The 23,964-nt window shown below is 40.3% G+C and overlaps 1 protein-coding gene across 1 annotated transcript in view; it reads left to right on the forward strand.

Annotated features, from left to right (window-relative positions):
* agbl4 (AGBL carboxypeptidase 4) overlaps positions 1-23,964 on the forward strand; it is a 279,201-nt gene that overhangs the window by 72,854 nt on the left and 182,383 nt on the right. The window lies entirely within an intron of this gene.

The following is a 23,964-nucleotide window of genomic DNA, read 5'->3' on the forward strand; positions in this document are numbered from 1 at the left end:
GTCTGAGATATAGAAGCCCGTGTTTTGATGGCGTTTAATCAAACTTTAACGCCACACCACGGTCAGACGGTTTTGCTAAAACGTAATCCTTCAATAACTTTAGATCTCCAATTTGTTGTGATGACGATCGTCTAAATTTGAAGTTGATCTGATGAAAGCTGTACGACAAGTACATCAAAGAAAAAATATGGAATATGACCAAAATGGCCACTAAAGTCAAACTGGCGGGCTTCCTGTTGCGTTATTCATAATGCACTGATGGACTTTTTTGTGCATCTAGTCATGATACACAATAATCTTTGTTTTTTTTGAGGATCGGTGAATGCTAAATGAGGGGCTTTTCCGTAGGTGGCGCTCTTTAGCCATTTTGCCACGCCCTTTTCAAAATACTCCAGAATACGTAATTTTACGCCGCCTTCGAATTTACTGCAAACTCCTACAACTTTTTGAGCACATTAAAGCCCTCAAAAAGCCAATTCATTTAAGCTAAGAAAAATAATAATAATAATAATAATAACTAGGGCTACGTTGTAGCACTAACGGGCCCGAGCACAGGCAATTTCAAGTCTGTTGCGGTCGGGGAAGAGAGAACGTTCGATGACCAAGCGCTCGTCTCCACATTGCCTGCGTTTGCCCTGTGCGGCAAGGAAGATCGCTCCACTTCTTCTGGCCAGCCGCTGGTGCTGAACTAGAGGTAAGTAACCTTGAAACTATCCAACATAACCTATTGCTTTATCTATCATCATATGCTTACATGCCTCAAGTTTTTTGTAATATGTAATTGTTATAAAAGTTACCGTTTATTTATCACGTCTAATGAACAGATTGAAGCAAGATAACTCGACAGTCTTGTTTTGGTTGTGACATTATTTTTTTTAATGAGTTACTATCAATACGCTACACGTGTACGTTTCATGTGATAGTAACTGTTTCACCAATATTCTGATACAGGATGGTATATCCGCCATTACTATTTTCACATTGTTTATTTAGTCTGTCATGGAGTTGTAGAGTGAATTAGACAGTAGTGATAACATTATAATGTCCACACATCAGTGTTGTAAACACTTCTCCAATTAATTATATAATTATGTTTTCACACTGAGGGAAGTGGAGAGACTTGATGTGGACTGTTATCAACAGCTCTGTGGGAGATCATCACCTTGAATATTACAGATGAGGTAGAAAGACATTTTATCTATGTGTACAATGTTGTATTTCTTTGTCACGTTTTATCAAAAGCGATTTAAAGTATGTGCATTTAACCATTAGGATACAAACCCAGACCCTAGTACATCGGTTCTAGCTGAAATAAGTAGTGCTTCATAAACAACACAAAACATTCATAACAGTACGCTTCTGCTCCTCATTAATGCAGCTCCTGATGTCCCCAGCAGCAACATGGTGGAGATCTGCAGCTTCATGCTGGTCAACTGGAAGACAACTGATTAAGATTAAAAGATTAAGATTAAAATCCATTTATTCATCCCAAACACATGCACAGACATGCAAAGGCACACTCATGCAGGTAGGGAAATTTAATCGCTGCTTTTTACCCATCTGGTGCAGGACACACAGAGCAGTGAGCGACCATGTACGGCGCTCGGGGGAGCAGATGTTGGGGGAGTGAGGTGCCTTGCTCATGGGCACTAGAGAGGGTAGGGAGACTCTTGGATTTTTGGACAGATCAATCCAGGTTCGACTTTTGTTGTCTCTCCATGGAGTCGAACCAAAGACGAACCAGAGACCTTCTCTGCCCATAGTCCAAGTTTCTGCCACTCGACCACCGCCTCTCCTCATGCATCATCAAACTAGTAATCTACACATCACTCCATGCGTTGCTCCCTTAACTACAGATGGCCTGCGAATGTCATGGAGTTTTACAGTGAATTAGACAGTTTAGGTATGATTTTAATCTCCACACATCAGTGTTGTAAACAGTTCTCAAATTAATTATAGAATTATGTTTTCACACTGAGAGAAGTGGAAAGACTTGATTTGGACTGTTATCAATAGGTCTGTGGGAGATTATCACCTTGAATAGTACTGATGAGGTAGAAAGACATTTTATGTATTTGTACAATGTTGTATTTCTTTCAGCACTTTTATCAGAAGGGACTTAAAATATGTACATTTCACCATGAGGATATAAACCAAGACCACAGTACAACAGTTCTATCTGAAATCTGTTGTGCTTTATACACAACACAAAACATTCTTTAACAGTGCGTTTTTTCTCTTCATAGATGAAGAACTGCAGCACCTGATGTCCTCAGCAGCAACATGGTGGAGATCTGATTTGAAACACTTTAGATAAGAACCCAGTGTTTTATATTTCTGCTTTGCCATAAGAGACAGAACATGGTCATCACAGCTGTGTCCTTCAGGCTCGTCTGTCCCTAATAAAATGATAGGAAACATGAAAGTGATCGTCATTATTGTAGAGGAAGAGTTACATATGAACAAAGTGTGTAATCTTATTTTCTGTGGATATTCAACTGTGTATTTGAATATGCTTTTGGATTAAAACGTGCACTACCATGACAATGAATGTTTTTAATGGAGCTATTTCACATTAAAAGTATTGCATTATAATTTAATACATTATGTATTATGTGCAATACTTTGATTGTTTTTAAGTAATGAAATCAGGTCTGTACCTGGAGTCAGTGTTCAGTCTGGTTGGATTCAAGTTGTGTGTCAAGTTGGACCTTCTAGAGGAACATGAAACCAATACACAGATATGTAAAGTCATACATGGGCCAGGTTAAGTAATTAACAGACTTTTAAATGGTAAAAATAAAATATTAGTTCAAAGTTAATCAGAGCATAATCATTTCAGATTAGGAAATAGGTAGTGCATATAAGCCCACAACTCTGTATGACACTGTCTGTTCTAGTAAAGGTACAAGGCTATGACTTACTCATATTTAACAAAAGAATTCAGTGAAGTCAGTCTGAGATTAACGATTTAAATACTGAAGGTGGGAGACACGGTTATTTTTCACTGTAACACGTGACAGGACATCAACACCGTGACTCTGAATAAAGAGCCTTAAAAGACGTAGTGCTCCTTTGAACAGCTGCTCTTACAATGTGTAGCAAGTGCTAAATCTCCATTAGTATAATAGTAACAAAAATCACCCTTTACATAATTGAACATATATTTTCCATGTGAACCCCTTTAACACAGTTCAATTCAGGAGCAAAATATAATTTATACAGTATTTATTAGAGCTAGTATTAGTAAACAGATCAAACAAATGCAGTACAACACATCACACATCTACAGTGTCTCTTTTGCTTATCATCACAGTCAGTCAGAAGTGTCCGTTTAACTTACGTAGCAGTTGAGAGATGCTTCGTCGGAGCTAGCAGGAGCTAGCTCATAGCCAGTGCTGCTGTTGAGAGCGGCAGAGTTCACACAGGAAAAGACACAACGGGAGAGGGGACAAAAACCTTTGAGTCCCACACTCTAACCTGCTGAGCGAACAACGTCTACAGTGACTCCGCCGCCGTCCTCTCATCCAGACTCGCCAACCGTTCTCCGGTTCTTCGTGATACACAGCTCCGCAGCTTGTGACGACGTAACTTCTTTCAGAGTCTCATGAGACGTTCACTTGCAGCTGTGTTAAATGCAGCTTCGTTTGTCATGGCGAGTTGAAGAAGTCTGCTGCAAAGCTATGAATAATCCGCATGATGAAAACTCACAGCAATGTTATGCCTACATTATCAATATATTGAGACCCATGTGACACAGTTTGACATGGTTTAGCAAAGTGAATGAGGAGAAATTCATCCAAGTGTGAGACGTAACAAACCGAAAGCGGTCTCATGCTGAGTTCAGGGTAACTCTGTTAAAATGGGATTCATTGGTCATGGTGAGCTGATGAACTTTGATGCCACGCCATTAACAATCTGCATGATGAAAAGTCACAATAATGTTATGCCTACATTATCAATATCTTGAGACCAATTTGACACAGTTTGACATGGTTTAGTAAAGTGGCTGGAGGGAAATACATCAAAGAGTAAGATGACCAAAACAAGACATTTCCTGATGCCACCAGGGGGCGCTTTCCTTTTAAGTCATGATTTCTAGGTAGATGTCTTCCGGTCGCGACTCTTGTCTTATATGTGTAGTTTGGAGTCGATTGGACAAAATATGTCTAAGTTACAGAAGCTCGCTTATATTGGCGTTTAGTCGAACTTTAAGACCTCACCACGGTCACACGGTATGATGAAAAGTTTAAATTCTGATAACTTTAGATCTTCATCTTGTTTTGTAGAGTCTCATCTAATTTTTAAGTTGATCTGATGAAAGCTGTCTGAGTAGTACATAAAAACATAACACGTACCAAAACAAGACATTTCGCGTTACCACCAGGGGGCGCTGTGATTGTAAGTCACAATTTCTGCACCCATGTCTTCTGGTGGCGACTCTTGTCGAATGTGTCTAGTTTGGACTCAATTGGACAAAATATGTCTGAAATATGGAAGCTTGTGTTTTGATGGCGTTTCATCAAACTTTAACGCCACACCACGGTCAGACGGTTTTGCTAAAACGTAATCCTTCAATAACTTTAGATCTCCAATTTGTTGTGATGACGATCGTCTAAATTTGAAGTTGATCTGATGAAAGCTGTACGACAAGTACATCAAAGAAAAAATATGGAATATGACCAAAATGGCCACTAAAGTCAAACTGGCGGGCTTCCTGTTGCGTTATTCATAATGCACTGATGGACTTTTTTGTGCATCTAGTCATGATACACAATAATCTTTGTTTTTTTTGAGGATCGGTGAATGCTAAATGAGGGGCTTTTCCGTAGGTGGCGCTCTTGAGCCATTTTGCCACGCCCTTTTCAAAATACTCCAGAATACGTAATTTTACGCCGCCTTCGAATTTACTGCAAACTCCTACAACTTTTTGAGCACATTAAAGCCCTCAAAAAGCCAATTCATTTAAGCTAAGAAAAATAATAATAATAATAATAATAATCATTTCAATTTCAATAGGGCCTCCCACCGATTTCGGTGCTCGGGCCCTAATAATAATCTTTTCAATTTCAATAGGTCCTCTCACCGATTTCGGTGCTCGGGCCCTAACTAGGGCTACGTTGTAGCACTAACGGGCCCGAGCACAGGCAATTTCAAGTCTGTTGCGGTCGGGGAAGAGAGAACGTTCGATGACCAAGCGCTCGTCTCCACATTGCCTGCGTTTGCCCTGTGCGGCAAGGAAGATCGCTCCACTTCTTCTGGCCAGCCGCTGGTGCTGAACTAGAGGTAAGTAACCTTGAAACTATCCAACATTACCTATTGCTTTATCTATCATCATATGCTTACATGCCTCAAGTTTTTTGTAATATGTAATTGTTATAAAAGTTACCGTTTATTTATCACGTCTAATGAACAGATTGAAGCAAGATAACTCGACAGTCTTGTTTTGGTTGTGACATTATTTTTTTTAATGAGTTACTATCAATACGCTACACGTGTACGTTTCATGTGATAGTAACTGTTTCACCAATATTCTGATACAGGATGGTATATCCGCCATTACTATTTTCACATTGTTTATTTAGTCTGTCATGGAGTTGTAGAGTGAATTAGACAGTAGTGATAACATTATAATGTCCACACATCAGTGTTGTAAACACTTCTCCAATTAATTATATAATTATGTTTTCACACTGAGGGAAGTGGAGAGACTTGATGTGGACTGTTATCAACAGCTCTGTGGGAGATCATCACCTTGAATATTACAGATGAGGTAGAAAGACATTTTATCTATGTGTACAATGTTGTATTTCTTTGTCACGTTTTATCAAAAGCGATTTAAAGTATGTGCATTTAACCATTAGGATACAAACCCAGACCCTAGTACATCGGTTCTAGCTGAAATAAGTAGTGCTTCATAAACAACACAAAACATTCATAACAGTACGCTTCTGCTCCTCATTAATGCAGCTCCTGATGTCCCCAGCAGCAACATGGTGGAGATCTGCAGCTTCATGCTGGTCAACTGGAAGACAACTGATTAAGATTAAAAGATTAAGATTAAAATCCATTTATTCATCCCAAACACATGCACAGACATGCAAAGGCACACTCATGCAGGTAGGGAAATTGAATCGCTGCTTTTTACCCATCTGGTGCAGGACACACAGAGCAGTGAGCGACCATGTACGGCGCTCGGGGGAGCAGATGTTGGGGGAGTGAGGTGCCTTGCTCATGGGCACTAGAGAGGGTAGGGAGACTCTTGGATTTTTGGACAGATCAATCCAGGTTCGACTTTTGTTGTCTCTCCATGGAGTCGAACCAAAGACGAACCAGAGACCTTCTCTGCCCATAGTCCAAGTTTCTGCCACTCGACCACCGCCTCTCCTCATGCATCATCAAACTAGTAATCTACACATCACTCCATGCGTTGCTCCCTTAACTACAGATGGCCTGCGAATGTCATGGAGTTTTACAGTGAATTAGACAGTTTAGGTATGATTTTAATCTCCACACATCAGTGTTGTAAACAGTTCTCAAATTAATTATAGAATTATGTTTTCACACTGAGAGAAGTGGAAAGACTTGATTTGGACTGTTATCAATAGGTCTGTGGGAGATTATCACCTTGAATAGTACTGATGAGGTAGAAAGACATTTTATGTATTTGTACAATGTTGTATTTCTTTCAGCACTTTTATCAGAAGGGACTTAAAATATGTACATTTCACCATGAGGATATAAACCAAGACCACAGTACAACAGTTCTATCTGAAATCTGTTGTGCTTTATACACAACACAAAACATTCTTTAACAGTGCGTTTTTTCTCTTCATAGATGAAGAACTGCAGCACCTGATGTCCTCAGCAGCAACATGGTGGAGATCTGATTTGAAACACTTTAGATAAGAACCCAGTGTTTTATATTTCTGCTTTGCCATAAGAGACAGAACATGGTCATCACAGCTGTGTCCTTCAGGCTCGTCTGTCCCTAATAAAATGATAGGAAACATGAAAGTGATCGTCATTATTGTAGAGGAAGAGTTACATATGAACAAAGTGTGTAATCTTATTTTCTGTGGATATTCAACTGTGTATTTGAATATGCTTTTGGATTAAAACGTGCACTACCATGACAATGAATGTTTTTAATGGAGCTATTTCACATTAAAAGTATTGCATTATAATTTAATACATTATGTATTATGTGCAATACTTTGATTGTTTTTAAGTAATGAAATCAGGTCTGTACCTGGAGTCAGTGTTCAGTCTGGTTGGATTCAAGTTGTGTGTCAAGTTGGACCTTCTAGAGGAACATGAAACCAATACACAGATATGTAAAGTCATACATGGGCCAGGTTAAGTAATTAACAGACTTTTAAATGGTAAAAATAAAATATTAGTTCAAAGTTAATCAGAGCATAATCATTTCAGATTAGGAAATAGGTAGTGCATATAAGCCCACAACTCTGTATGACACTGTCTGTTCTAGTAAAGGTACAAGGCTATGACTTACTCATATTTAACAAAAGAATTCAGTGAAGTCAGTCTGAGATTAACGATTTAAATACTGAAGGTGGGAGACACGGTTATTTTTCACTGTAACACGTGACAGGACATCAACACCGTGACTCTGAATAAAGAGCCTTAAAAGACGTAGTGCTCCTTTGAACAGCTGCTCTTACAATGTGTAGCAAGTGCTAAATCTCCATTAGTATAATAGTAACAAAAATCACCCTTTACATAATTGAACATATATTTTCCATGTGAACCCCTTTAACACAGTTCAATTCAGGAGCAAAATATAATTTATACAGTATTTATTAGAGCTAGTATTAGTAAACAGATCAAACAAATGCAGTACAACACATCACACATCCACAGTGTCTCTTTTGCTTATCATCACAGTCAGTCAGAAGTGTCCGTTTAACTTACGTAGCAGTTGAGAGATGCTTCGTTGGAGCTAGCAGGAGCTAGCTCATAGCCAGTGCTGCTGTTGAGAGCGGCAGAGTTCACACAGGAAAAGACACAACGGGAGAGGGGACAAAAACCTTTGAGTCCCACACTCTAACCTGCTGAGCGAACAACGTCCACAGTGACTCCGCCGCCGTCCTCTCATCCAGACTCGCCAACCGTTCTCCGGTTCTTCGTGATACACAGCTCCGCAGCTTGTGACGACGTAACTTCTTTCAGAGTCTCATGAGGCGTTCACTTGCAGCTGTGTTAAATGCAGCTTCGTTTGTCATGGCGAGTTGAAGAAGTCTGCTGCAAAGCTATGAATAATCCGCATGATGAAAACTCACAGCAATGTTATGCCTACATTATCAATATATTGAGACCCATGTGACACAGTTTGACATGGTTTAGCAAAGTGAATGAGGAGAAATTCATCCAAGTGTGAGACGTAACAAACCGAAAGCGGTCTCATGCTGCGTTCAGGGTTACTCTGTTAAAATGGGATTCATTGGTCATGGTGAGCTGATGAACTTTGATGCCACGCCATTAACAATCTGCATGATGAAAAGTCACAATAATGTTATGCCTACATTATCAATATCTTGAGACCAATTTGACACAGTTTGACATGGTTTAGTAAAGTGGCTGGAGGGAAATACATCAAAGAGTAAGATGACCAAAACAAGACATTTCCTGATGCCACCAGGGGGCGCTTTCCTTTTAAGTCATGATTTCTAGGTAGATGTCTTCCGGTCGCGACTCTTGTCTTATATGTGTAGTTTGGAGTCGATTGGACAAAATATGTCTAAGTTACAGAAGCTCGCTTATATTGGCGTTTAGTCGAACTTTAAGACCTCACCACGGTCACACGGTATGATGAAAAGTTTAAATTCTGATAACTTTAGATCTTCATCTTGTTTTGTAGAGTCTCATCTAATTTTTAAGTTGATCTGATGAAAGCTGTCTGAGTAGTACATAAAAACATAACACGTACCAAAACAAGACATTTCGCATTACCACCAGGGGGCGCTGTGATTGTAAGTCACAATTTCTGCACCCATGTCTTCTGGTGGCGACTCTTGTCGAATGTGTCTAGTTTGGACTCAATTGGACAAAATATGTCTGAAATATGGAAGCTTGTGTTTTGATGGCGTTTCATCAAACTTTAACGCCACACCACGGTCAGACGGTTTTGCTAAAACGTAATCCTTCAATAACTTTAGATCTCCAATTTGTTGTGATGACGATCGTCTAAATTTGAAGTTGATCTGATGAAAGCTGTACGACAAGTACATCAAAGAAAAAATATGGAATATGACCAAAATGGCCACTAAAGTCAAACTGGCGGGCTTCCTGTTGCGTTATTCATAATGCACTGATGGACTTTTTTGTGCATCTAGTCATGATACACAATAATCTTTGTTTTTTTTGAGGATCGGTGAATGCTAAATGAGGGGCTTTTCCGTAGGTGGCGCTCTTGAGCCATTTTGCCACGCCCTTTTCAAAATACTCCAGAATACGTAATTTTACGCCGCCTTCGAATTTACTGCAAACTCCTACAACTTTTTGAGCACATTAAAGCCCTCAAAAAGCCAATTCATTTAAGCTAAGAAAAATAATAATAATAATAATAATAATCATTTCAATTTCAATAGGGCCTCCCACCGATTTCGGTGCTCGGGCCCTAATAATCATTTCAATTTCAATAGGGCCTCCCACCGATTTCGGTGCTCGGGCCCTAATAAAAATCCTTACAGATTCAATAGGGCCTCTCACCATTCGGTGCTCGGGCCCTAATAATAATAAAAATCCTTACAGATTCAATAGGGCCTCTCACCATTCGGTGCTCGGGCCCTAAAAATCGAGCTTTGATTATAAATTACCATAGAAGAAGGCAACATTTGGTTCTCGATCATCACCTAGTGGCTGGCTGCAGTATATGTCATAACTTCTGTAACCTCCATGTTAGTGGATTGGACATATACCGACATAAAAAGTCAATGTACGTGTCATATAAATGTTCCTTGTTATGGTTTATGGAAGATTCTATCATTTAATGGAGATATTATCACGCAGATGTTTGTTTAAATGTTTCTTTTTCTGCTTATGTTGTTTTTAATTAGTTGGTCACGAGCTTGTATCAGCACAACCTTGTTACCATGACTACGTCCACCGACTTCTACAGCGCAAACTCTGGCTCTAAAAGCACAAGATGGCCGCGTTTGTATCTGGGATATTTTGGCTTCATTCCTGGATAGTAGGAGGAAGTGGAAATGCTTTGTCAATCCATATATACAGTCAATGCTTTAACATGTAAAGTATTGTCTCTTGTAGATACATGTTCCTTTGTCTCTACTTCTAATTAATTTATAGCTGGGTCCAAGCTTTTAACTGATATACGTTAAGAAAGGGAAAGGGAATACTGTACTATTTCCTTTATTACTGCTCATAGTTTTTATATCATACAATATCTGTCAATACTGTATTATTCCATATATATTTGCTACTGTACATATCTTATTTATTTACAATTCATATACGCACAATACTCTGCCCTTTAACTCCTTTTTTTTGCACTTCTGGTTAGACGCTAAACTGCGTTGCCTTCGCATCAATAAAAAAGTGACATAATACACAGCAATTAAGATTTCTGTTTGACTTTTTAATTATTAATAATTTATTGTAACGCTGCAGCTCATTTGTATTTTCTCCCAATTTTCCTTTTTTCACTTTCATTAGTGAAAGCAGATTTCTTGAGCTGTTTTCTTTATAAAATCACTTTTTACTCTTAAAAGGTCTTATATAATACAATTTTTGTCATGATATTGTGTTTAAATGACCTTTAATTATTCATCGTTTGAATCATTTAATATTGTGTATGAGAAACCTTAAAGAACTTAATGCATTAGCTCAGGATGTTTTGTGTTATTTCACCATGCAATGACAATAAAGTTGAATGTAATCTATCTTATCTATGCACCGTTTGTTAGGCCTGTAGTGCTATGCCAGTGCCACACATTATTAGCTTAGATCTCCACAGAAGAAGTTCATAGAGAAAAGTATGAGTGAGTGTGTGTAACTGCTCTGAAAAGTACAGCAGGTCTCAGAAACTTGATTATAACGATGAGGTTTTTCTCCCCCCCACAGCACTAATCAGCTGTATTGTTGCAGCAATTGTCATGATTGGCTCCTCATCAGAGTGATTATGCTAATTTCAGCCAACCAAATGTCACGTCCAGCCTCCAGGCACACCTTCCCCACTCTCCCAGAGGCAATGCCGGTCGCTGTGATTGAGATAGCTGATATTTGACTGAGCACCGGCATACCTTCTTCTGATCACTTCCATGATTACAGTAAATTACTAGTTCTGAAGAAGAGTGGCTGAAGATAGCATTTAGCCAGCAGGAGTGAGAGAAAGCCAGGCTGGGAGAATTGATAGAGATTTTCAGCAATTATGCTTCATTCTTTGTGCAAAACATAGACCGTATTGGATTTTGCTATTATGTCTCTCTCTAGGTGTGGTGGCGCATTTGAACGATACTGCTGAGAACTAATGTCATAGCCGCTCTCACAGTGAGATTAAAAGTGTGTGTGAAATGATACAGGAGCGTGTTAAAATTTTAACTTTGGGACATTGGGAGATTATTTGCAAAATTCTGAACTGAGTGCAATCACGGCTATCCCATGTCAGCACTGTTTCAAACATCTGAGAGCGGTCTGCTGTACTGTGGTAGAGATGGTGGTAGGAGGTGACCTGTGCTTTACAAGGACAAATGCAAATTAATCCAAACAAGCTTTTTTAATTTAGACTCTGGTAGTAATGTTTAATTGTTTAAATGTGTGTACAATGTTCAAAACATTACCCTATCCTGTGTGGGTTTGTGTGTATGTACGTCAGAGTGTAAGCGTTGAGTATGTTATTCATTTGACGTATGTGTTCATAGTGTATTCGCTATAAATACCAATTATGTGGGTGCAGTTTGTGCATAGTTATGTATTTAAACGAGTGTGAGAGTGTGTTTGTGGGAGCGTGTGGCTCCTCTCCAGTCATGTGTGCCATCTGCTACCTCTGCAGGTGGCGCCACCCAGGGCTGATGTTGTTGATGCATCATCACACCCTGCTCCATCACCTGTCCCACGCTATTACCACACAACACCCTGATTAATGAACCTATTGGATACACCTTCTCTTGCGAGTCCCTCTGTGGACGTGGGTGAGGTTGTGCGCGTGTGTAAACGTCAAAGTGTACGTGTGCAGTCGGCAGCATATGTGAAGGGCTCATTTGTCATTACCTTGTCATTGTTTATTGTTCGTACCAACCGCAGGTCACGACCTCTAAATGTCATAAGTGTTTCTTCATCGACAGTGCTCCGATCTCCATTGTCTGTCTTAGTCTACATCAAACAGAACAATTAAAAACGCTTCAAGCCAATGTTCTACTTATATCTTCAGAACTATGTTAAGGCCGATCCTCCCCAGGGAGCGATCATATATAATGGATGGTTTCCCTGTCACTACCATTTAGCTCTGAGAGTCCCACGTCTGACTTGAAGATCAATGGTCGAATATGTCTGTGTGCTGTCTGTCAAAACAGTGGCCCTACTGGCCCGGCTGTGCCCCGTAGAGCGACGAGGTGCTTATCTGACCAGTTGGCCATTAGGGGATTGTTAAGCAGAGAGAAGTTAAACCACCCTGGGACCCCTGAGAGCTCCCCCCCTCTCCCAAAAGTACTCCTTCATGTGCCTTTTCCTTTTCGGGATATTCTCACCACTAAGTCCCAGTCTCTTCATGTTTCCTGTCCTCTTCTCGCCTCTTTGTTCATCTACATTTACCTCTTCTTCCTTTTCATATTCCCTCCTTTCTCCTCTCCTCTCCTCTCCATGTCGAAATTATCCTCTCACACGTTCAAACAGCTCAGACAAAGCCTTGCTCAAGGGCACCTTGACAGCAGAGTACAGTGCTCTTCATTTTCGTCTGTCAGCCAGCTTTTCCCATGAGCGAGCCGCAGCATTTGAACCAGTGACCTTCCAGTTGCATGTCCTTATATTCGTGTATGCGCATGTCATTAAAAGCAATTCTGAAAAAAACTCTGAGGGGCAGTTTTGGCTTCAGTAGGATTTAAATTCCAACCTCAGGGCCATTGAGCAGACACTCAGAGCTCCAAAGTGCTTAACACCAGGAAGTTAGTTCCAAACCACTTCTCCTAATTAACCTCAAATAAGTCCGGTGTCAATGTTGCGGCGATGCTCACTTTTTCGCTTGTGTGGGCTGTGGAGTTGTGTGTGCTGCAGGTTCCAGTGGAGGAAAAGAGGCTGCTGTCAGGCTCAAATGCATTTTGGACTCAATGCACTTTCTCCTTCTTCCTGTATCTGTCCTCTTTTGCTTTCCATATAGTTCCCTAACCGCTCCTTTCATGCCAGCACCCCCCCCCCCCCCCCCCCCGCCTCCTGAATATTTCTTGTCTTTTGCCAGCTCAGGCTACAGAGCTTCCTCTCAAGGCTTTGTTAGCTAATGAACTAGCAAATACGTGTGTGTGTGACACACACGTATTGCCTTCGCATCAATAAAAAAGTGACATAATACACAGCAATTAAGATTTCTGTTTGACTTTTTAATTATTAATAATTTATTGTAACGCTGCAGCTCATTTGTATTTTCTCCCAATTTTCCTTTTTTCACTTTCATTAGTGAAAGCAGATTTCTTGAGCTGTTTTCTTTATAAAATCACTTTTTACTCTTAAAAGGTCTTATATAATACAATTTTTGTCATGATATTGTGTTTAAATGACCTTTAATTATTCATCGTTTGAATCATTTAATATTGTGTATGAGAAACCTTAAAGAACTTAATGCATTAGCTCAGGATGTTTTGTGTTATTTCACCATCTTGTCTCAGGTGTTTGGAGAAGATGAGCCTCCATTCTGTCTGACTCACACTTGTTATCTGCTTCCTCCCATATGGTTTACTACTGAGATTTCTCCATTGTGCTTTAAGAATTTTTGTTTGACTTTTTACATGGGTGTCAAATCAAGAATATCCTCTGTTGACAGATCGGGTAAATTATTTTATTTACCACTGTCAACACCGATTCAAAATTCAGCCGTCTTTCATCAAGCATCAGTGCCAAAGATTTTTCTACATCACAAAGTTAAATTACTGCTGAACAGTGTTTTGTGGCCTCTCCATTTAATGCAAGGCTATAGTAGTGTATCATGCATAGCCTTTCTGTGGATTTCCTTTGCCTCAGTCGTGAGGCAATTTATCCTTAATCTTCACTTAATATAGTCTTTTATATCCTGAAATCAAATTATTTCTGCAGTCTTAAACACACCGGTCTGATTAAGTGACCACCGATCCAAAGGTATATAGTCAAAAACAAGTACAGTAACAAATACAAATATCAAGAACAAGGTACGAGTGTACTGAGCCACAGTTAAAGGACAAACAATGTTGTTGTTTTTTTATTTCATCGCTCTACCTGCTGTCCTTCAAGCCACTTTACATAATGTTGATTTCTACGCTCCAAATTGACTGCTCTGATGTGTTTCCCATGGTTTTTATTTCCCTTTGAAAGACAACACAGGGAAGAGGAAGAAACATTTTATTGTTTTGTTTTTCTGTTCTTTGTATTTCTTCCCATATTGTGCCTTTTTTATTCAGTAGGCTGTGACTGTAACTCTTTGCCATTAAACCTACTTCATGCCTGCTGTCTTCAGCACTTTCTACACTGGTGCAGTCTTGGCAGCCGTTGGTGCTGGACCACTGCCTCACATCATCAGGACTTCCTACAGCCCTCTCTAATGTTAATTATCTTATTGAGCAGAGAAATCTCTGCATGAATAATGTAAGATATGTGCTTTACTTAGGGTGGTGGGTGAGGAGCTGAGAGAAGGATGGAGAAGTGGGAGGAAGGATATAATTATTACTGATAAGTATCGATCCCCCCATCTCTGCCCCTGTGTTTGCCCTCCTCGCTCTCTCCGCCCTTCCCTGCCTATATTGAGTTACGGGTCTGCAATGCCTAAGTAATTTGTAATGGGCATCCACTGTGGCAGTGCAGAAATCCTATTTTGTGATGGCTAGCTAATGTGATCAGAAGCATTTTAAGCTGTTTTTTTGGTGCTCTGAAATTACATCTGTTCATCAGAGGGCCCTCTCTCCCTCTCTTTGTCTTTCTCACTTTCTCTTTCATACTCTCCCTCCCTCTCGCCCTCTCTCTCTCTCTGTGATCTGATTAGATGGACTTCCTTCCTGTATCATACACACACACACACACACACACACACACACACACACACACACACACACCAACATTGGTACAGCCTTCTTGTCCCAAATGTTCCATGACCCATCTGCCATCTCCGCCCCTCTCTCCTTTTCTCGTCTCTCCATCTCTCATCCCATCTCAGCCTCAGTGAGTCATCATGGTTGTGTAGACTCAACAGAGTGTGGCGCCATCTTTTGAGGCTGGGATGTTGGGTAATGAGGTAAATTCATGCTAATGTGTGCATCCTACACCTGGAATTAACATGTATCTAATCTGATCACTAATGGACTAATCTTCTGTCCGTGAACAAACTCAAGACTATTTGTTGTTAGCCTTTTTATTTATTGGTCCATGACAGATATGAGGTCTGAATGAGTCTTTGGCCAAACTTTATATCAAAAATACTGATCATTATTATGGCCATTAGCCATCAATACAGCCATCTCAAATAGGTACAGACAAACTACTTGCAGAAATTTATTATTTTACCTAATATAGTTACGGTATAGTTAAATTTTGAGTCATATTGTTAGAAAAGTTTTCATGATAAGTAGAATGTTGCCACTCACTTATTATCAATTAGTTGAAATAATTATTAATATTTCTTCTTAGATATCCCAACCATTATAAGTCTTAACCTGCATGTAATTAGCCATTCTATTATTTTGTGAAGTTTGTATAAAAATTTAACATTCATGAAAGTCAATCTGTAAAATGTTTTTCTGGCCTCGTGGTTTTTGAATATGATAAACTCTCTGTAAGCTCTGCAGGGTTTTAAAGATCTAAATATGAATGTATGCATTGGTTCCATAGTTGTCTGCACTGCCTGGAGATGTTTATCATGGTAATGGAATCTGTTCATCAGTGGTTCTACAGCCTAAGGGCTCTCCTCTGGAGGTAAAACGGGCCTTATGGATGCACAGACATTAAAGCCCCAGCTTGGAAAGTGCACGAGCCACCCGAGTAGAAGATTGTTAGAACAAACATCCACTTACAGCTCACGCTCCCCTCTGCCTCCGTCTGAGCACAGCAGCCCAGTCCAATGCCAGAGTACTGTCAGAAAACTGTGCTGTCATCAGGAAACATATTTATTTCCTTTCTGCCCGCCTGCCTGCCGATCCCCACGGAGCTGTTTAGTGTGAAGGCAGAGATTTGACAGAGTGGAGGAAGAGAGAGAGGGAGACTGAGGGCTTTTGCACATTTATGTGTAAGATATGAAAAGTGCTTTGTGTGAAAATGGAGGAGTTGGTGTGTTAGCGTATGTGATAGGGAGTGTGTGCTTTGTGTGTCCTTCGCCCAGTGTACATGTTTATGTGTGCGTGTGTTATGGTGTTGCAGTGATAGTTAGCAGCAGGTCTTTGTCTTGCTGTGTGGTGGCTCTGGGGTGCGGCTCACACGAGGGGTGGATGGAGGGGTGGGAAGCGTAGGGTGACAGCTGAATGCTCGCCCTTGGGCTCCCCAGACGCCTTACCGCTGATGAGGGCGTGCGGTATACGCGAGTGTGTAAGAGAGGCCGAGAGAGCACACACATACACATCTGTGTGTCTCTAAACGCTCAGATTCTGCTGATCCAGCAGCCTGCGCTCAGCTCTCCTCCCCTCCCCCCCATCCTCCCTCCCTCTCCTCCGCTCCCCTGCTCTTTATGGCAGAGCACGCAGGTCACCTTCTCAGTTGCTGAATTTAATACTCAGCTGGAGAGAGGCAGGACAAAAAAAGGGAGTAGAGGACTGGCAGAAAAGTGAGCAGTGGAATTTTCCCTCCTTTAAGGGTGGATTTTTTAGACCACTTCAGAGACAGATTGTAAAGACCTGCATACTGCAGAACATGTGAGCATCTGCTGGAGTGGATAGCCATCCCTCAATAAATACACACTCAGGGACGCACACATACGCATTGCATTGAGGCTCTGCTGTTCATTAGCAGTCAGGTCACCTTTCTCCAGCTGTGAGTATATATTCGTTTAGATGAGAGTGATGAAACAGGGAACACGCTGTAGCTGCGGGCACGCAGCTGATAGCACTGGTGGCCACAACACAGGGACCACATCACTGGCTGCTGAATACGACAGTCACTGTCCTCTGCTGCACGAAATAATGAGAAAAATGGATTTACTGCTGATTGTTTTGTCATTTTAGGTGATAAGCTGCAGGTTCTGGGCTGTGAAATGTTTTCATACAGCGAGACGTGAGAGATACAGTACAGCTAACATGCTCCAGCAGCAGAGCATCACGTTTGCACAACAGAAACAAATATCAGACTCGACAAGAGACTGGTGGAAAAATTTTACAAACTTTATTTCTACACAGAGACGTTTCAGGGCCGGGTGAACTGTTGAATTGTGTTTATGTAACTATCTTTCTGGCTACCACAGAATGTATGAAGATCTGATTTATTCAGGGGTGGGTCTTTCATCTTACTGTTGGGGGTATCCTCTGTGCTGGGCCCCTGTCACCTGGATCTGACCCTTCCACCACTCTCAATGACCCTGGACAGTCTTATCTCCTCGAATAGAAATAATGTGTTTTCCATACTCATTACTACACAATTCAACACAACAGCAATAATGTCTAAATATGAGAGGCCTGTTACATAATTTCTATGAAACACACTTACCTGAGAGTCTATTCCTCTGTCTGACTGTCCCTTTGTGTCTGCCTCTCCAGCTCCTCTCTCTAAGCTGCCTTTGCCTGATGACACATTTGTGACAATTCCCACAAGCACATCATTACTTTCTTGTTTACATTCGATATCACTGGGGTTCTAATACTTATCTGTTGTTTTGGTGCAATTGAAAAATATTGGATATCTCTTCTTCATAGGTTATTTACAGTAGCAATGGAGAAGCAATAACACAACTATTAACTGTACCAAAGCAAATAATATGCCTAATTAGATTTAGTTTCCCGACAGAAGCCAATCTCTGGTGTCAGTGTGTAAAAGTCCAGGACATTATGAAGCCCTCCAAACAGGGAACATATATATATATATATATAAGATAATTTGTTGTAATTTTGTCTTATTTCAATGAATCAGGACTTCATTTATTTCCAAAATGATACAGAGAATGAACCGTACAGTGAACGGCTTGAAAATCGCTTGAGAATTCACTGAGTTGTTTACATTGTGGATACACCTCCTGCCTCACACGTGCTTAAGAAGATGCAGCTGCATGCAGGCGGCTCGGATCACATTCAAGGTTGAACCATGAGGTAAAACAAACAATTTGCAGTCTGGTTAAATGTGTTTTATTTTATTGAGTGATATAATTAAAGCAGTGTCTCATACATCCTATGTTTTTAATGAACTTTTGCAGAGCTGCGAGGAAGTCAGTAAATTCTGAGATCGCATCAAGAGGGGGGGAGCGTGTGTGGGTTTGTCTGTCTCTGTGTGTTTGAGAAAGAGAGAGAGACACGGGAGGGGGAGCGGTCCACTGTGAGGCAAGGAGAGTGGGGTTATGCAATCTGTCAAATCTTAAGAATACTTTATTTGTGTTTAGAATTAACGAACATGCGTTCATTGCTTACTGTTTTACTATTTAAAACAATCATTGCTTCTGTTTGCAATCATTTCATAATCAAATCTGCCCCTGGATTCATGATCCAATGCTATGATAATATATAAATCACAACTGAGAAATCAGTTGTGGACAGCATATACATCCACAAAGAGCCAACAGTCCTCTTATGAAACCACATTTAAAATTCACTAGCTCCAGATTTTAATTTGGATCTGAACCAAATTGCACATAAATATCACTTTTCTTGAAAAAAAAAATCAAGATCTTTGGGATCAATTTTTTTTTTTAAATTTGTGAAGATAGGACAAAAGGGGGGGGGGGGATTCTGGGTCCACCTCCTTATCGGGATCCACATCTTATTTTAATGGGTTGTTTCCTGAACCAAACCATATCCTTCCCCTAAGTAATCTGTCCTTTTTTGTAATCCTGCTTACAGACAAACACACCAAACCTGGTTGGAGGTTACTACATGCCTGTTTTGATCAAATGTCCCTGAAACATGTGAAATGAATTAGGGTTCTGGTATGGAACTAAATCTATTTGTATATCTACAACAGTGATAGAACGCCTGTTTTTGGTTTGAAGTTAGTGTTTGTCTAAGAAGTTTTCAGTGATATATTCAAAGTTTATTTTAAATCTGTCTTGCTCTTTCATATTTTCTCTGAGGGTGATATTTCACTTTCCCAAGTGTCTCTCAACTTCTCCATGTTTCTGAAGAGGTAAAGAGGCTTGAAATGCTCACAGTCCTTGGATTATGCATTCACATTCATCTTGGACCAAAGAGCTATGCTAACACAACTAAAAGTAAAAATAGTTTTTTTAAGTAGTTTCCTCCAAGTCATTTTTTTGGGTGAAAAACTAAACATGAAACTAGTAAAACATCTACATTCCTTATAAAACCATAGACAGGTCAAGAGAAAAATCTCCAGTATTTTGAGTGAGGACTTGGCAAATATGCAGTCACACATTTAGTCTTATCCTCCCACTGGACAGACATACAGTACTCTGTGTCAGCGCTGATGGGAATTATAGTTGACAGAGTGACAGACAGAACTTCACTTTCCGGCTCAGGGTTCCTGCCACATGGGGGCATGCCTCATCTAAAGTGTGCCTGGCTACTCACTACTGTTTAAGTGTATGATGATTATATAGAAGTATGTTTGTGTGTGTGTGTGTGTGTGTGTGTGTGTTTGCTTGGTGGGAGGGTGCAGCCTCTGTGTTCACCTGGTTGGCAGAATGCCTCCTGTTCAATCTCAGCTCTGTCAAACTCACTTACCTTCCACCACTAACAACAGATGTCTGGCTAGCACAACCTGCACCTTAGGTTGTTGTTTGTGCCCTTAGGTATCTCTCTCTATCAGACACACACACACACACACACACACACACACACACACACACACACACACACTCACGTAGCTGGTTGTGTTTGCCGTATGTCACTCAACATCAGTAGTTCACACCTTTATTACAGAAGGCAATAAGTCAGTGTAAGGGTGTGATCAGAGGAAGATTCTGATGGAGTCACAGACAGAGGTCAAGACGGGAGAGGTGCAAAGAGCCAATGTTTAGCCTTTGTTTCAAAGCATTTTATGAATGACAACGTGAATCATCCTTATATCATATAAAGTATATTTATGAATCAGACTGGGTGAGGTCGGTCTGGGTGCATTGCATAGTTACACGTCATGGGGCCCCCCCTCATAAATATCATAAGTCATAAACACAAAACTGCCATTTAATCCCATTATACCCATTTGAGATTTTTTCTCAATAAACTGAATTGTTTTTCATTTCAGTTCAGTACATCAAGTTGCTGTGCAGTTGTTAGATAATACTGTTGCTCATATAAGTTATTACGCTCCTCTAACAGGTACGTTAGAAGATGCTAAAGCTGTGTTGCTAGGTTTTCGTGTGAAGATGTCTTTTTAACTAGGAGCTGTGACCCCTGTCAGAACATGGGGCCGACCAGCTCCTCATGTTGGTGACTCGGTTTTTGGTGTCCTTTGTTTTGATGGTGCCTGAATCCTGCTGTGGGAAATTGTGGTTGTCTGCCTGTAGCTCTATTAGGCATTGAGCTTCGGTGACATGATTGCTCTGTCCCCTATAGAGCTTTCAGGACTGTACATTTCTTTGCACTTGGTCTGTCTACTCCTGGTGTTTTACTGCAGTGGAAGCACACTTTGGATGTTTCTTTAGAGAGGGGCGTTCATCCCCACAGATTCTGCATGTGAATATTCAGAATCTGTGGGCAAGGGGGACAATATTTGCATTCGTATGATAGCTCTTAAAAGACATTTACCAAAACTAAAGGTATCACTGTTTTTATTTTGTGTGGAGAATCATTCCACTCGGGGTAAAATAAACTAGTCAGATGGAGATGGAGTCTTGGACTGGATATCACTAGAAGCGCCAACATATTGGTTGTAGCTAATGAGCTGCAGGTGAAACTGCTTAACATTAAATCTTAAAGGCAACACAAAGTGGCAATTGGCACTAAATCACATATCTGTTGTTTCAGTTTATGCCACACACAGGAAGCATCAAGACACACATCCCTGTATTTGCCATGTTACATACACTCCTCAGACACTCCCTAGTAGATGTGAGTGTAGGTGTTTTACACATCCATATTTCCCTCTCGTATTTATTATGTCCTCCTACTGGGTTCCTACCATTATTTCTGCATACCTTACCCTCAATCTTTGTCAGTCTCATATGAGGCTGGGGGGATGTGCATTGCACAGTTATGTGTAATAAGCAGTAAAAATCAAAGAGCAGATTTACTGTTGCTCACTCTAAAGACAGTTTTTTTTTTTGGGGGGGGGGGGGGGGGTTCCATTTGTGTTCTCTTAACATATCATTCCCTCAATCAATATGTCAGACTCATTTCATCTCCCCAAATTTCTGAGTCAAGACTTCATCCTAGTGTTGCTTCATCCACAACTTTCAACCTACTATTATCTTTTGTAAATGCCTGTTATCTTTTTGAGAACGAAATTCCTAGTTCTTGTTTGACCTGTAGCTCCACTGTAATTAGACGTATAAGCATTTTTAAGATCCAATTATGGATAATAATAAAAACATATTTAGGGTTTTTAAAGTGCAAATAAATGAGGAGGACAGTTGACCTGAAAGGGACATGTTTAAATTACATCTAAAACCAATCAGAAACATAACAAAAGTGTCTCTAAAAGATCAGTTGTGTTTAGTGCCGTTATTACTGCAGTTATTTAGAACTGACATTGTAGTCATTATCATGTCATTTCCTTGTTCAAAACAGAACATATAAACAAACTGGATCATTTATGATGTGCTTTAAACACACTGTCACACATACCTGCACAAACACTGCTACAGTGTAGAATTTTTAAACATCACAGCTCCCCCTGTGGCCACTTTTAAAAGTGATGCTGTTTGAATATTGCCTCCATACTTGATGCTATAATGTGGACACAATTCGAGTTTGGCTCTTAACTGATGATATAACTCAGATGTGCAGTACCAATGTCTATCTAAACCTTATTATTGAAGTAACCCCTGACTGTGTTGATGGAAATGACTCTGCTCTGACTCATTCGGAGTCAGTGCTGATAATTACAGCCTTTGGAGTTTACAGTAACCGTAGTGTCAGACATTAGCATTGTGCTTTCCCTCCACGCTGTTTGATTTATGAATCTGGTCGGCTGACTGTCGTGAGTTTCTGTTCCCACTGCTCCACCAATTAATTCAGCATTATTTTCAGATTGACAGCTATGCCCTCAAATGGATAAAACAGCTGCGTGTTTTATAGCTAACTTCACTACAAGTCAAATTTATTGGCCCATCTCCTGCTGCGGTCTTGGTGTCCTCCCTTATCTGTTCCTTGTCACCCCTCCTCTCTCAGCTGCCACTTTGATTTCTGCTCTAAGTCCTTTTATTTCATCTCTAGATGACATATCTATGGGTGTGGATGCGGATATGTGTCGCTTTGGCTCATCGATGTCTTTGGAAATTTCAGCAGGTTTTTGAAATCATTGGGTCATTGAAAGGTGCTTGTATGTTATAAATATGCCATATTCATACTCTGAAAGAGAGATGGAAAGTCGTTGTCTGAAATATTTTTTGCATGATTTATACACAGTTTTGAAGTCCTGCATAATGTTTTTTTTAGGTCTGAAATAAGTCAGGACCCTGGAGGCTGGTCCCTCCATCCCATTTGCTTGAAGTCATGTATTTTTGCAAAAATAACAATTGAGTTTTTGATATTTATTCAAGCTTGACATTAGTATATAGCCTCTGCCACTGCCTGTGTGTCTGACTCCCGCTGCCTCTCAGTCCTTCAACTGGTAGATAACTCTCCGTTCCTGTCACTCAATTCACTCAATATATTGTTTTGCTATGTTTGAGAAGGAAATAAGCTACAGTGTGTCACAGTTACACAGCACGGTGCCACACACTGAAATATCTCTCTCTCTCTCTCTCTCTCTCTCTCTACATTGTTTTCGCTGAGCTTCTCTAAAGCCTGCTAATTCCCACTTTAAACAAATGTCCTTGATTTTTAAGGAACTGGGCCTAGAAAGTCCTTGATAAGTCCTTAATGTTGCTGTTTTAGAAGGTGTAGAAACTCTGTGTGTTCATAACAAATTCACTTGAGCCTAAAAGAAAGTTAACTTTGGATTTTGTGGAATTAAATGCACAGTTGAATAAAATTACCAGAGGTCAGATTTTCAGCGACACTTCTTCCCGAACAAGGTGATACAAAATTACTGTGTTGAGTTTGTGTGTGCGTGTGTGTGTGTGTGTGTGTGTGTGTGTGTGTGTGTGTCTTCTTATTCGGTATTGGATTCTGGGACAGTGCTACAGAGATTACCAAATGTAGATTGCGGTCATTTCCTCTTAAACAAATCGTTTCTGTGTGTTAACATGTCCATTAACCCCGGCTGGAAAAAATCATTAATTTTTCTTCAGTGAACACATTAGTCTGGTGGCACTGCAGATACTAGACACTGAGACAGGTGCCTCCATCCCTGGTGTGAGACAGTGGTGGTGCTGCAACACCCTACATGTACAGGCATGGCTACAAATACTAGTGCACACATGCATTAAAAACACACACAAACACACACTCACAAACACACACACAGCTTGTTCTCTCGCCAGGCTTATCAAGAGTTTTGCTGTGCCTCACAATGCTGGGTAATTAGGTGTCCTCTGCTCCTCCTGCCTCTCTCGCTAACGGT

Source organism: Platichthys flesus, chromosome 9, assembly GCF_949316205.1.
Source record: "Platichthys flesus chromosome 9, fPlaFle2.1, whole genome shotgun sequence".
Lineage (NCBI taxonomy): Eukaryota > Metazoa > Chordata > Actinopteri > Pleuronectiformes > Pleuronectidae > Platichthys > Platichthys flesus.